At 34.5% G+C, this 13254-nt stretch overlaps 1 pseudogene; it reads right to left on the bottom strand.

Annotated features, from left to right (window-relative positions):
• Window positions 1-3719: 3719 nt before the first annotated feature.
• On the bottom strand, window positions 3720-5496 carry LOC133179801 (uncharacterized; annotated as a pseudogene).
• Between the last annotated feature and the right edge of the window lie 7758 nt (window positions 5497-13254).

The raw sequence follows: 13254 nt of genomic DNA, 5'->3' as shown, positions 1-13254 counted from the left end.
GTATTCAAAACCTTTCTTTTGTTCAAAGTGTACTGTATTATGATTTTTCATCTGACTGTATGCTCAAAAATGACACAACACTTTGTGTTGACTTCCACGACACATTTTGTATCATTGTTATTGTATAGACCATATAGCTATTTCAAAAGTCATGTGCCTCCATTTTAGATAGTTACTGAGTAAGATATTAATCATCAGAATGTACAATTTTATCAGGATGTTGTCTCATTCACACATTCCCCATAATCGTCCCTTTTCATGATTAGTTAAATAGAATATATGAAACCTTATTTCAGGGGAGAAGAATTCAGGACTGCCTTCAAGAAGCTTCGAGGTGTAAAATCCTTTTTTCCAAATGCGCCAGTGATAGGTTTGAGTGGTACTTTAACAGTTTCACAGAAGAAAACAATTCCAAAACAGCTGGGAGTTGAGAATTTTCACCTTATAGAACATACACCTGACAGACCTAATATATTCCTAATAAAAAAGAAGAAAGCCCAAGGTACTGACGTTCTGAATGAATATGAACAAATAGTCCACAAAATATGTGATGATCTATATGAAAAGAAATCATAAAAAAAGGATAAAAATACAGTAGCATCAGCTGCAGTGATGGAAGGCAGTGTTTTCTCTACACGGCTTCCAAATGAAGCAACAATTTTTTACAGCAGAAGCAAAAGCTATTCAACTTGCATTTGAATATATCAAATCTTCTAGTGAAAATATATTTACCATATTTTCGGACTCGCTCTCTTGCTTACAATCTATACAAAATAAGAACATTGATCAACCTTACATTTTAGATATATTAATTCAATATCATCATTTCGAGCAACAAGGTAAAACAGTTAACTGTTGGATTACGAGTCATATCGGCTTCCCTGGAAACACTAAGGCCGTCAATGCTGCAAAAACTGCACTTCAACATGAAATTACTTTATTCAAAATTCCTTACACCGATTTGAATTATCTAGTTAAAATTCATGTTGATTCTCTTTGGCAAAATTATTGGCATTTTTGTGATGAAAGTAAGCTTTATGCTATTGAAAACAAAGTTAACAGATCATCTGACTTCGGTCTGAAACGTCAAGACGAAGTAATTATTTCAAGAATACGTATTGGTCATTCAAAAAATACACATGAATACTTATTGAATCGGGAGTCTCAGCCAGAATGCGTATCCTGTGACTGTCCGATAACTATAAACCACATGCTTTTAGAATGTTCCGATTTTACACCTATTCGAAGTAGACTTTTTGGTAATGTGAGAACGATGTATGAACTTTTTACAAATGTTAATGTTTATAAAATTTTAGAATATCTACAAGAAACTGATTATTACAATAAAATTTAGAATAAAATAAAGAAAACAATTTTGATGAGAAATACATGTTCATATATCAATTTAATTTTTAACAGTCTACATATTTTTAACAGTTTACATATTTTTAAATCTTAAGTCCGTCGGACGGGACATTAAATGGTGCCCCGTGTCAAGGATTACAACCCCCTTGGCACGTAAAAGATCGTTTCTCTGGATTTCGAAAAATAGCAGGCTCACTGGAGGCCGCCAGAGAAACCAAAAACCTTTCATAAACCGAGTATTTAAAATAAAGTATCCGCCGAAACATGGCTGAAATATTGCCGACTCGGCGTTAAACAATTAACAATCAATCAATCGACTAGCTCGGCGGACGGTCGGCGCGCCGGCTGGCCAGCAGTCTCCCCTCGACTACGTTACACTGAGAAATGGAACTGTCACTTAAGCTAGCCGAGGGGCCAAGCGCGCAGGCCGGCCGATAGTCTCCCTCAAACAGCTGGGCAGACAGCCAGTACAGCCCGTCGAGCTGTCGGACGGTCGGTGCAGCCAATCGAGGGGCCAGACCGTCGGCCGGCCGGCAGTCTCCCTCGACCAGCTCGGCGGACGGTCGGTGCAGGTAGGACAGGGGTCTAGCGCGCCGGCCGGCAGTCTCCCTCGGGAGACATATTGCAGTAGTATAGTGAGGGACATTTCGTGCTACTTTGAGGAGCCACCAAATTTGAGGTGCCTACGATAGATCACGGAAGTGTATTATACCAGGATAACAAGATCAGGAAGTCAAAAATCGGTTATGAATAGATCAATAACACGAAAGTTTTAATCCTTTTAACAACTTAATCCGTTCATCAATACATAGAAGTAATATTTACATATTGAAATACTTTTACACCTGGTATTTTGTTGGGACAATTTCAACAGATGCCGTGTAATGTTTAATCTTCGGGTTTATAAGAACAAGTTTCATTGAATTAATCTGTGTATTCCAAGAGTATGTATAAAGTGTAATAAAGTCGGGGGGGGGGGGGAAATATATATCCCAGTAACATTATTATTTTTGCCCATATATTACATAAGTGAAGCTATGGTTTATTTGAAAAGTGAATCACTCTACAGTGCAATATGTTCTGGACAAGATGAATATTTAATTAAATAAACAATAGGGGAACTGAAAAAGGAGGACCCAACTATTCGGTTGGTTCTAACAACATCAACTGCAGGAATGGGGTTCGATCCCAAAAATGTAACACATATTATTCATGCATGCCCTCCCAGAAATATGTCACAATACTTGCAGGAGATTCATATTCTATTCTAATCGTGATATAGGCAAAAATCTGCCAGGAATTAAGGAAGACATTATAAACTACTGTAAACATGATTCTTTCTGCCTACGGAATCAACTTTTATCTGTCTTTGGTTTTGAAAAAGAAGAAAGCATTATTGACTGTAAATGTTGCTCATTTTGTGCTGAAAACTGTATTTGTGAATCTTGTGTTGATGTCACAAGCATACAAAATATGCATGTCTGAAAACAACTATTAACTAAACCTCTAAAAATATATGCTCTCTGTGCCACATTTTACATACAACTGGGTACAGTTCATCGAATCTCTTCTCTGGTGTTACAAATTTTAGAATTATGAACATCACCGTGTTTTGATACTTGTAATAATGCAAAGGTCAAACCATAAGTTCGTGCGATAATCATTGTGAATATCAAGATTGACCTCTTGACCCGTTTAAAAGTTCACACAGAAATGAATGTTTATGCTCTTCTGTAGGTTATATAAGGAAGTATATATAATCTGAATGTACCTATTCTTATTGTGTGATGCACTCAATTTATTGAAAGCATTCAACTTCCCACCAAAAGCCCTACACAGCATAATGCAATATGTTTACAGTAGACTTTTCCTGTTTCATAAGCATGTTATAAACATTTTCATTTATGAAAGAAGAAAGCAAACCATCATGATTTAAGGTAACCTCACATTATATTTTTTATCACTATGTTTGAACATAGATTGCAAATATGTCAGTTTACTGCTATGTAAAATCAAAATAAAAACAGTTCATGAACAAAATTACACCCTTTCTTGCATTTATAACATGTGATGCAGTATTTAGTTGAACTCTTTTAACAGGTTGTAGAATAATGAATACATTACAGTTCACCATGAATAACCATGAATTGCTAACAGCTATGAATATACATGTATTAGATACAGAGTGATACAGCATTCTTTATTTGGTGAAGCCAACTTAGACCTTAAGCAAAAATGGAAATTGTCCATTTAACACAATGCCATACATGTAACTTATGCAATGGATAAAATTATAAAATCTCCATGCAAACAGCATAGGGGAAATGTTGTAGTATTTACAGACAACAGATTCATTATGGTGGCAGATTGTCAATAATTTTATTATCAGGATCAAACGCATCCTCCTTAGCAGGCATAATTTGAAAGCCACGTGAAAGTCTCTTTATGATTTGGTTAAGTCATTTCTTCCCCAGGGAGTGGAACAGGGCTTATATTATGGAAATCCTTACAGGTTCTGCCTGGGTAGTGTTGAAATGGTCTTAAGTCTCTCAATTTTTTATAAACAATTTCACTGTCTGCTTCAGAAAATGACAAAGAATGTCTGCCACTTTTTTGGCTTTAAATTCACACTTCTATCAAATTTTGTGCAGACTTCATCAATTGCATCAGCTGATGCGGTCACACGAGAAATGGATTTCTCACTTTTGTTTGCTCCCAATGCTTTGATAGAGCTTTTTGATTACATACACTGTGCTCCTGTACTAAGTCACATTCAACATTATTACCATGACCACCCCAAATGTTGACATAGGAACCCTCCAAAACACGAATGCGTTGTAAAGGAGACAGTAATTTTTCTGTTTTCAATAGATAGTCCACATTCTCAACCAGGTATTTGCTTAATCTTGAATGAGAATAGAAAAATGGAATTGAATATTTACAGTTGAGAATTGTTCGATTTAGATCACCTTCTTTTGCGGTACCATGCAGTGGTTGGGTTGGCTGTACTTATTCTCCATTTGGAAAAATTCCATAAACTGTTCTTTAACCAGTCCCTCACCAACAGTCATAAGAAGATCGAAGTGGATTTGGACTCTTCCTTTCACCTGCCCATTCACATTTGTCCGATGTAAGAGCGTTTTGAAGAAGCTGAGTGTTCCAGGAGAATTCTCAACCTTGTATAAGCACTTGAAGCATTTCTAAAATACAAAAAAATTCTATATGAATTTTTAATTTTTTTTTTTTTATCACTTTATCAAGTTGAAAGGTCTGAGGGTTATTTATGACTGACAGTTCCCATGTTTGTACGCTTATAATGATAATTTTAGCCATAAAAGTATGGTTTTTAATTCAAAAATAAAGTCTTTTCCACATAATGATAAAAAGTTTCTTAAATTTTATTAAGGTGATGATACCTCTAAAAAGTCTTGTTTGTTATGCCACATCTCAATTGGGTTCAAATCATCAAATCTTCTTTCAGGTGTTATAGAGATGGTCCGTAGGTTTTTTGCCTCTTGCACTCATTAACTGGTCTCCCCCCCAAAAGCACTTTGAATTTTCTAAGAGTCTCCAAATTACCTGTTTTACGAGGAGAAAAAAAAAGATATAGAAGGAAGACATAGATGACATATGCTTATTCCCGAGACTGGAGTATGTACACGTATATGTATGTATATAGTGGGGCAATAATACCATTAAATGAACATTAAAAATGACCACATTGTATATCTTAAATCACAACTAATAAATCAAGCACTGGTCAAGTTATAAATGTGAGAACATATATTTACCGAAGGCAGTTTGGTACATTGTTGTAATCTGGTCTTCAAACTTATCTATAATTGCTAAGCAATCTTCGTGCTTAGCTTCATTTTTGAACTGGATGGGCAATTGCATAACTTTTGAAGCACTAGCCATTTTCTGTGAAAATTCACGTGGAATATGTTTTGGCAAAATCTTCCCAAACTTCTGAAAATATGGCAATTGACATAATATTCTGCAGAGTAACACACAACATACATCCATGAACTTAAGTCTTTCTTGGCCACTTGCTCTAAGGAGAACATCATCTGCAGATAATTGGGACACATCAGTATTTGGTACATCATTATTCATGTCAACTGTAGCAACTCGACTAAAAATGATATTTGAGGTAGATAGATGTAGATCCAGATTCCTGTTGTCTGATGTCAGGTTTGATCTCTTAATATATATATCTAGGTTATCACCTACAAGAAAAAAAATTCTGTTAATAAATACTGCGATATTGGAAGTTATATAATTATGTATTATTAAAAAGTAGCAGGTAAAAGGTAGCAAGTTAAAATATTAATTTATTCTCACCTGTCACCTTCACCATTGAATTACAAATTTGCAATTATTAGATTCTGCGACGCACAACCGATGGATTGTTGAAAGTTCAATCTTCTCTGTGATGACAACATAATTCCTAAGTGGTTGAATCTAGTTTGGCCCTGAATATTGAGCATGAAAATTGTGACAAAAAAATCTCCTTTTCATATTTCTGTCCCCCTATAATCTCTGCTTGTCCATTATTGTATATATGTACCTCTTGTGTACCATTCATATAGTTTATTGAGAGAATAAATGAATGAATGAATGCATTTTCCAAATGGCAGGGTTCACAACACTGAAGAATTTTAATACTGAATATTTGTAATTATTGATTTAACTTAATAAACGAAACCATAGAAAGCATAGAAATAACACTTGCAATAGAATTTTTTATTATTAACAACTTAAAAATGGCTAGGTTTTTTCTTTGTACAAAAAAGGATATTAGAATTTCTTTAATTTTATCGAATCAGTACAAAATTCATCTTACCACAGTCTTTGTATTTCGGCATTTTAATGGGTAGATCCATCCTGTGATAAGTCAACATGCACTCAAAATTGAATCAACTGCAACAATAATAACTATACTTATTTAGGTTAACAAACTGTAAATATAACGATATTAACAACATGCAAATTAAATACCTCTTTTAAATTGTTGAATAATAAGCAAGCATATCAAACAAGAAATACATGTATAATAACTAAAGCAAATCAAAACTGTACTTAGAAATCTACAGATAACCAAGCAATTTTAACTTTAAGTCTTTAGCAAAGACACAGACTAGGAAACTGGGGAAGGGTCGGGCTAGGGGCACTACCCCTCCCCCCCCCCCCCCCACACACACACCTTCAAACACTTTGATTAATCTACAGCAAACCCCAGTTTTATTTTCGGAAAACAATACATTGATTGATCAAACAAATTCCCCCTCCCAAATCACTTTTTTCTTTAACTAGTATTTCCAATGTCTGTGTGAAGCGATAATAACTAAGTATGTCAACTAATCTACAAAATCTTTAAAGTAAATGAAAAGCATAGGAATGGAGCTGTTAAGTATGAGACAATATAATTAGGAGAATCAAAAGAATTAAACAATTTATCAGGAAATTTGTTTTTGGCCAATCTAATAGCCATTGGGGTTAAAATCAATTAACTGTGTTTATTATACTTATAAATTGTGGGGGTGTCTCCTACTATATGTACCAACAAAATTACTTGTTTTGAATTAACTGGTTAGTAATAATTTATTGTCACATTCATTTTAATAACGTACTCCCATCATTCAGTCCCCTTTCAACTGCAATTGCACTGGCAAGTCTGTGGAGAGCTGATAAGTTGGAATACTTATGTTTCATCAAAATGCTATAGCATGTCGCAAGAACTGGAATTATAGATGGTGATAACCTTCCATTCTCAGGAACAGCTACACAACACATAGCCTCTAATAAATGTGGCATTTTGTAAACAAACATTGCCAGGATTCAAGATTCTTATAACAGGGAAGATAAGAGCATCAATCAAGAAAAAAAATTATATACATCATTCAACTTTAAGTAATTTGATTCAATACACAGTCTGAAAATAATAGCATGTACAATAATACTATATCTAAATGCTCATTAATATTAAAGATTTACAATAAATCTTTGATAAAATTATAAATGTTGCTCATAAGATTTTATTCTGAGGGAAAATTACTCACCTGTTTTTCATCTCTGATATAATACCTTGAAAAAGGAGGTCTGCGTTTTCCACCAAAGAGTTAGTTTCTCTGTACTTAAATAATACCGAAGCAAGCATTGTTGTTCTTGACATCAGCGATCTGGACTGATTTCTTAATTCATGAAAAAAAACTGGCAGAAGAATTTCCAAGAACTGATGGAACTTCATTTTCGTTGTCACTTGTAAGACTTTCCCATGTAGATTTTACTAGTTGAAATAAAGGGTCAACATTTTCCATTTTTATATCTGGATTCACAGCAGCATAGCCATGCTCGAATGACACTGTAGGCACAGAATGTACAGTTATATCGTGAGATGGAGTTGTGTTTTGACATTTCACTGCTGAGTTTTCGAACGTAACTTTTAGTCGTTTTCTAGACTTTGGTTGAACTACATGAACTGTGTCGGTACTGACGGTAGTAGGGTTCACAGTTTTACACCCCTGAATACTTTTTGGTGTAAGAGGGGAAGGCATCGTTCTTTTTACATGAAAAGGTTCATTTAAAAACGACATGCATGAAGACCTCACTTGCTGAATTAAATCAAATGTACCTTTTACCTTGTTGTGACAGTTGCGGCATATACCAGCATCTGCACATTTCAGTTTCGAGACCAAACAATCATCCTGTAAAAGTAGGCTCAACTCTCTCTCAAAATTTTCTGATGAAAGCTTCCTTCCGTTTAATTTAAATATACGAGTATTTTGCGATAAACAAATACAACAATCTATTTCCGATTCCTTCTTAGGCGTCGTCGCCATTTTGAACAACATGTGATCAAAGTCACGTACTGCCGATTTCATGGCACTACTTTTTAGACGTTAACAGAGGTAAAAGTGGAGCGAAGCAGGAACGATAACTCTGGGTAGAGATTGATTCCACAGTTAAGTGCAGTTGTGACGTCACAATGCTTTTTGCGTTAGAGTGATAAAGTAAAATAAAGTGGAGTCCTGTATAAAACAGTGTAAATCATTGTCTGTGAAGTATTAAACATGGAATAAAAAGAATCTCCCATGATTTGTAATTGGATATGACTTTTATCCAACTCGTGTGTTTTTATCCCCTCGCCAAGGCTCGAGAATAAAAAACATACAACTCGTTGGATAAAATCATTTAAAAATGTATTACAATGTTTTTAATAGCAAAAAAGGAAGGATATTCACGTTAATTCGAATTTTCTCCTCTTGTGACACGTTTTGATCCATAAATGTAATTCATTTTAATAGTGACAAATATATCATCATTCATAAAACTTTGAACATTATATACTATCATTATATTTTTGATAGAAACAAACTCAAGAAAGCAACAATTACCTGGTAATTATGTTATTTTGAACATTTGTAGCACTGAGTTACATTACTAGACACTGTTGATGATATTGAGGAACTTGAGTTTGATTTCATCCAGACATATGAAAAAGAGCCGATCAACAATTTTCACCCCGATGAAGATGAGTATTCTGAAAATTTATCAGAAGAACTACAGTTTTCTGAAGAGGATTATGACTTGGACTGACACTTTCTCAGATATCCGTCAACCGTCGGACACTGCGGACCCTCTTCAGCCATCAGATAACACTAGAAAATCAAATTAAGAATTTATTTGCTCAAAAGGGATTTTATAACAGTTTGGGACTTAGATTTAACCATAAAAACAATGGGGGATCTTTATTAATCTTTTAACTCATGTGAATAAGAAATTATATTCAATGTAGACAAACACTACACCATGGATTCTCTCTGAAAACTAACATCAAACAAATCAAAGCACTCGACAACGCTGAAGCGACCTCAACGACTCCATTCAATGTTACGGTAGCCCAGACGACAAAAAACAACCTGAACTCTGGAGAACGTCTATATACAAAAATTAGTTATATATGTAGATATGGTATTAGGGCCAGTTGTTATTACTTAGAGCATTTTATCCTTGTCGCTGATCATTCTGGTGTTTGTCCTGCTAAAGTTGAAACGTTTCAGACGTAGCTGAAGAAGAAGACAGTTGATGGCGGAGGGTCAAGGACAGAGATTTGACACTTTCAAATAGTTTGACACTTAAGATTTATAATTTGTAAGACCTTCCCAATGAAAGTTTCTTACAATCGTCATCCAAAAAAAGTAAACTCAATCTTCGAAGTTTGATCCGCAATTGTGATTTTCGTAAGAGAATTTTGTTGTCTTGACATCTGGTTCTTCCATTATTCTCAATATAGAAAATACTTAAGTATAAGGGATAGCGAGTGAGTGTTGGTTTCCTCTTTAAATATTTATACGTTAATGTCACAGTAGTGGAAATATTATGTCTTTTACGTAGTTTCTGGCATGTTTAAGTTGAAATGTCAGTTGAAGTGTGGACTATCTCTGGTTCGATTACACGGTTTCCAGAATCAAAATATGAAGGTTTGCGAAGAGAAGTAAGTGTAAGAGAAAGCGCATCTACTTCTCTAGAGAGAATAATTCTTTCATGTGAAAAGCAGTAACTTTAGCCTAAAGTAGAAACACAGCACTGATAAGGTTACATACAAGAAATAATAAAGAACGTTGCTTGAAAATTCTGTATGTCATTTTCAGACGCCTGGGATTTTTTTATACCACCGCTCCGAAGGAGAGGGGGTATACTGTTTTACCCTTGTGTGTCTGTCTGTCTGTCCTAACAAATTTTGGTCGCAGTTTTCTCAGCAACTACTCATTGCAGATGCTTGAAATTTTAGCACACTCTTTGTTTAGGCATGTCATATGGTGGGAAACATTTTTTTATGAATCGCGATGTGAACCTCCTGTTTATCCGTGCATCTGTAGGTAACATAGATAACAAATAAGGGTGACAGTTTTCTCAGCAACTACTCATCGCAGATGCTATAAATTTTAACACACTCTTTGTTTAAGCATGCTTTATGTTGGGATTCATTTTTGTACACACTTGATGTCAATTTCCTGAGTATCACTGTGTCCATAACTGAACTTGTGTATTCACATCAGAGCGGGGGTATTATTAGTGAGCACTGGCTCACAGACTTCTTGTTTTTAAAACAATAAAAAAAAGACGTAATATTATAATAATTTAAAATTTCGTTGTTTGGAATGAAAATGCTGAATCACGGACATGCCATTTCTAGACTTAATTGCAATTATTGGAATGGACTTTACAAAAGGATAATGACAAATAGATGACCATGAGCCCCCCCCCCCCTCAAAAGTCGCATGGTTCTCTGGGACGGAAAAGCCAGTGGATACTTCTAAGAACTATGGAGACAGTAGTACTGTATTCTCTAAAACAAGATTATGGTGTTAGAGATCATTGAGAGGAGGGCTCGTTAGACACGTGACAAGGAGACTATACCTAGGTGCTACAGTACATGATATAAATCTAGATAGTATTTATGGAAGTATAAATAAGAGGGGGGGGGGTTATTAGCAGAATTCAATCGCTTAAGACAAAAAGACAAAAACAGGGTAAGATGTAACAGCTTTGAGTTGCAGGTTAGAGGGGATGATTCAGTCATGTTGAGAAGAGGTGGGTCGAAGAAATTATCCCTAATAACTTCTTCCGAAGAAGAAAGTGTAAAGCTTGTCTCCATAATCTGAAAAATATTTTTCATATCTTAGAAAACACACGCACAAACATACCCTCACACACACATAAATACATAGTACATGTATATGTACATGCGAAAAAAACTATTTTAGCTTGATATATTTAAATTCATTATAATCAACGAGATTTTTATTATTATCAAATTTGTTTAAAAAATGGCTTCGTTTGAATGACTTGTTTGGATATAGAGAGAGAGAGAGATAAGATTTAGAATTCAGAAAAAAGAGAATATAAGATATTTCTATAAAAAATAAATAAAATTCCAATTAGTTGCAGAAATATTTGTAAGTCAGTAGTAAAATACTCAAGGGTTGGGGAACCCACCTGGAGTGGTAGACCAAAAATAGCCAAATTTTGGCCTTTACAGGAAAAAATCCTGTATGGGTAGAATGTAAACTGGGTAGTCCGTTTTGAACACTATAGGGGACTACTATCCAGGATACTCTTTTTGGGAACTGGATAAGTCTTTCAAAAATTCGGTAATTCGGCTTGTATAAACTATAAAAATAAAAGCGAATAATTTTATTTTGCAAGTGGTCTTATCGCGAAATTACACGATAATTAATTCCTCGCGTATTATGAGAAGTCTACAGTATGTATTAAGTTGAATACTATACATATGACAAAGTTCATTGAAAGTCTAGAGACTTATTCTCCCGTCCTAACAATAGATTGACAGCGTGGCAACAGGAATGTCCAGAAGCAAACCACAAAGATCAAACTGGGATGGTTACACAATGGACGACTTAAAAAGGGCGGAGGGACAAGGAAAACCAAAATAATTTAGATGCAACATAGAAAGATCTGATTAAAGAAGGGATTAGATTTTTCTTCCTCTTAGAGAAATCCCTGAAAGAACCTGTTACGGATTTTTTTGTGACACAAAAGGATTTTAGCAGAAGTGTCCGTGAAGACATGACTGAAATGTATGAAGTCGAAAAGTTAGAATTTCACAACAAGATTTAAAAGTATGATATCAAAATTACGTTTGTTTAAAACGGCGTATTAATGACGTCAATTACATTTACAAAATGACGTGATAATAAACCTTGAATCAGGAAATAAGAGACGATCTTTTGATTCGGGGGAGGGGGCTGGCAGATTAAGAAAATAGATAAACTGTCCTCGAAAATAAATAATCTGTAATCGACCGGCAAGAAAATAAATAATTTGTCCATGGCTATAGCTAGTGCTTCCCTCAACGAAAAAAAAAGAGTTTTGACCCCCCCCCCCCCCATTTTTCAGTTTTTCTCGTCAAACTTCTTCAAAGAAAACAAATTAAACAATCTGTTTTGGATTATCTTGATAATAAATCATTTGTCCTTGGCTGATATTAAAATAAATTATCTGACTCAAAAAAAAAACCCTTCCCCTAATACTGCTGATTAGGCCTTTCGCTATGAACTGTACTTTTTAGGACTCACCTAAATCATGATGAGCTAAGGCAAGGCGTTCAGCTCGTTCCAGGTATTTTTCGAACGTTTCCCCTGACTGTTCAATGCCTGGCATGGCCATCTTATATGATGCTTTTTTATATCTTTCACTTTGAAGGTCTTTAAATGGTTGTAGAGTCTCATACTTTTTTCAATCTTGTGTTTTATCTTGAGACCATAATTACTGCTTGTATACACAATGTGGCTTGATTGTCTCGTGAATTTCAGCCAATGCAGACGACCGACAGGATTAGTTACGCCTCAATGCACATGGCATAAGTCAGGGTTGGGGTCAGTAACTTTGAAATGAAATTAATTACTTCCAAATACATTCATAATTTGGTCAATTACTTGCAATTACAATTACACTGATTTTTTTCAAATGTAATTACTTTGACAAATGTAATTAAATACATTTCAATTCTTAAGTTTTATTTTTAAAAAATCTTGAGAATATATATATATATATATATATATATATATATATATATATATATCCAAAATTGAAATAAAGTCTCAGTAATCGGATTACAATATTAAACAAATAGAAAAAGAAAACACAAGAATCCTCCGTAAAGCTTTAGCGCTTTCATTAAATATATATATATATGTTAAATTGTATGGCTTAATTTTTCTTTGTTCGAAAGGGAAACCCACTGCTGTAAAGAAAACTAGGCGATGAATTTTTTTTTCACCACATTTGTTAATGTTTTGCCAATACTGTGGTTGTGTCAGGTAGTTTTGGACACTGGGAATTTGACAGAAAAATTAATGAAAC

This window comes from Saccostrea echinata, unplaced genomic scaffold, assembly GCF_033153115.1.
Source record: "Saccostrea echinata isolate AGI-Se365-2 ecotype Australia unplaced genomic scaffold, CSIRO_AGI_Sech_v1 ptg000005l, whole genome shotgun sequence".
Taxonomy (NCBI): Eukaryota; Metazoa; Mollusca; class Bivalvia; order Ostreida; family Ostreidae; genus Saccostrea; species Saccostrea echinata.
The sequence above is the reverse complement of the archived record's forward strand: the minus strand, read 5'-3'. Positions and strand labels throughout refer to the sequence as shown.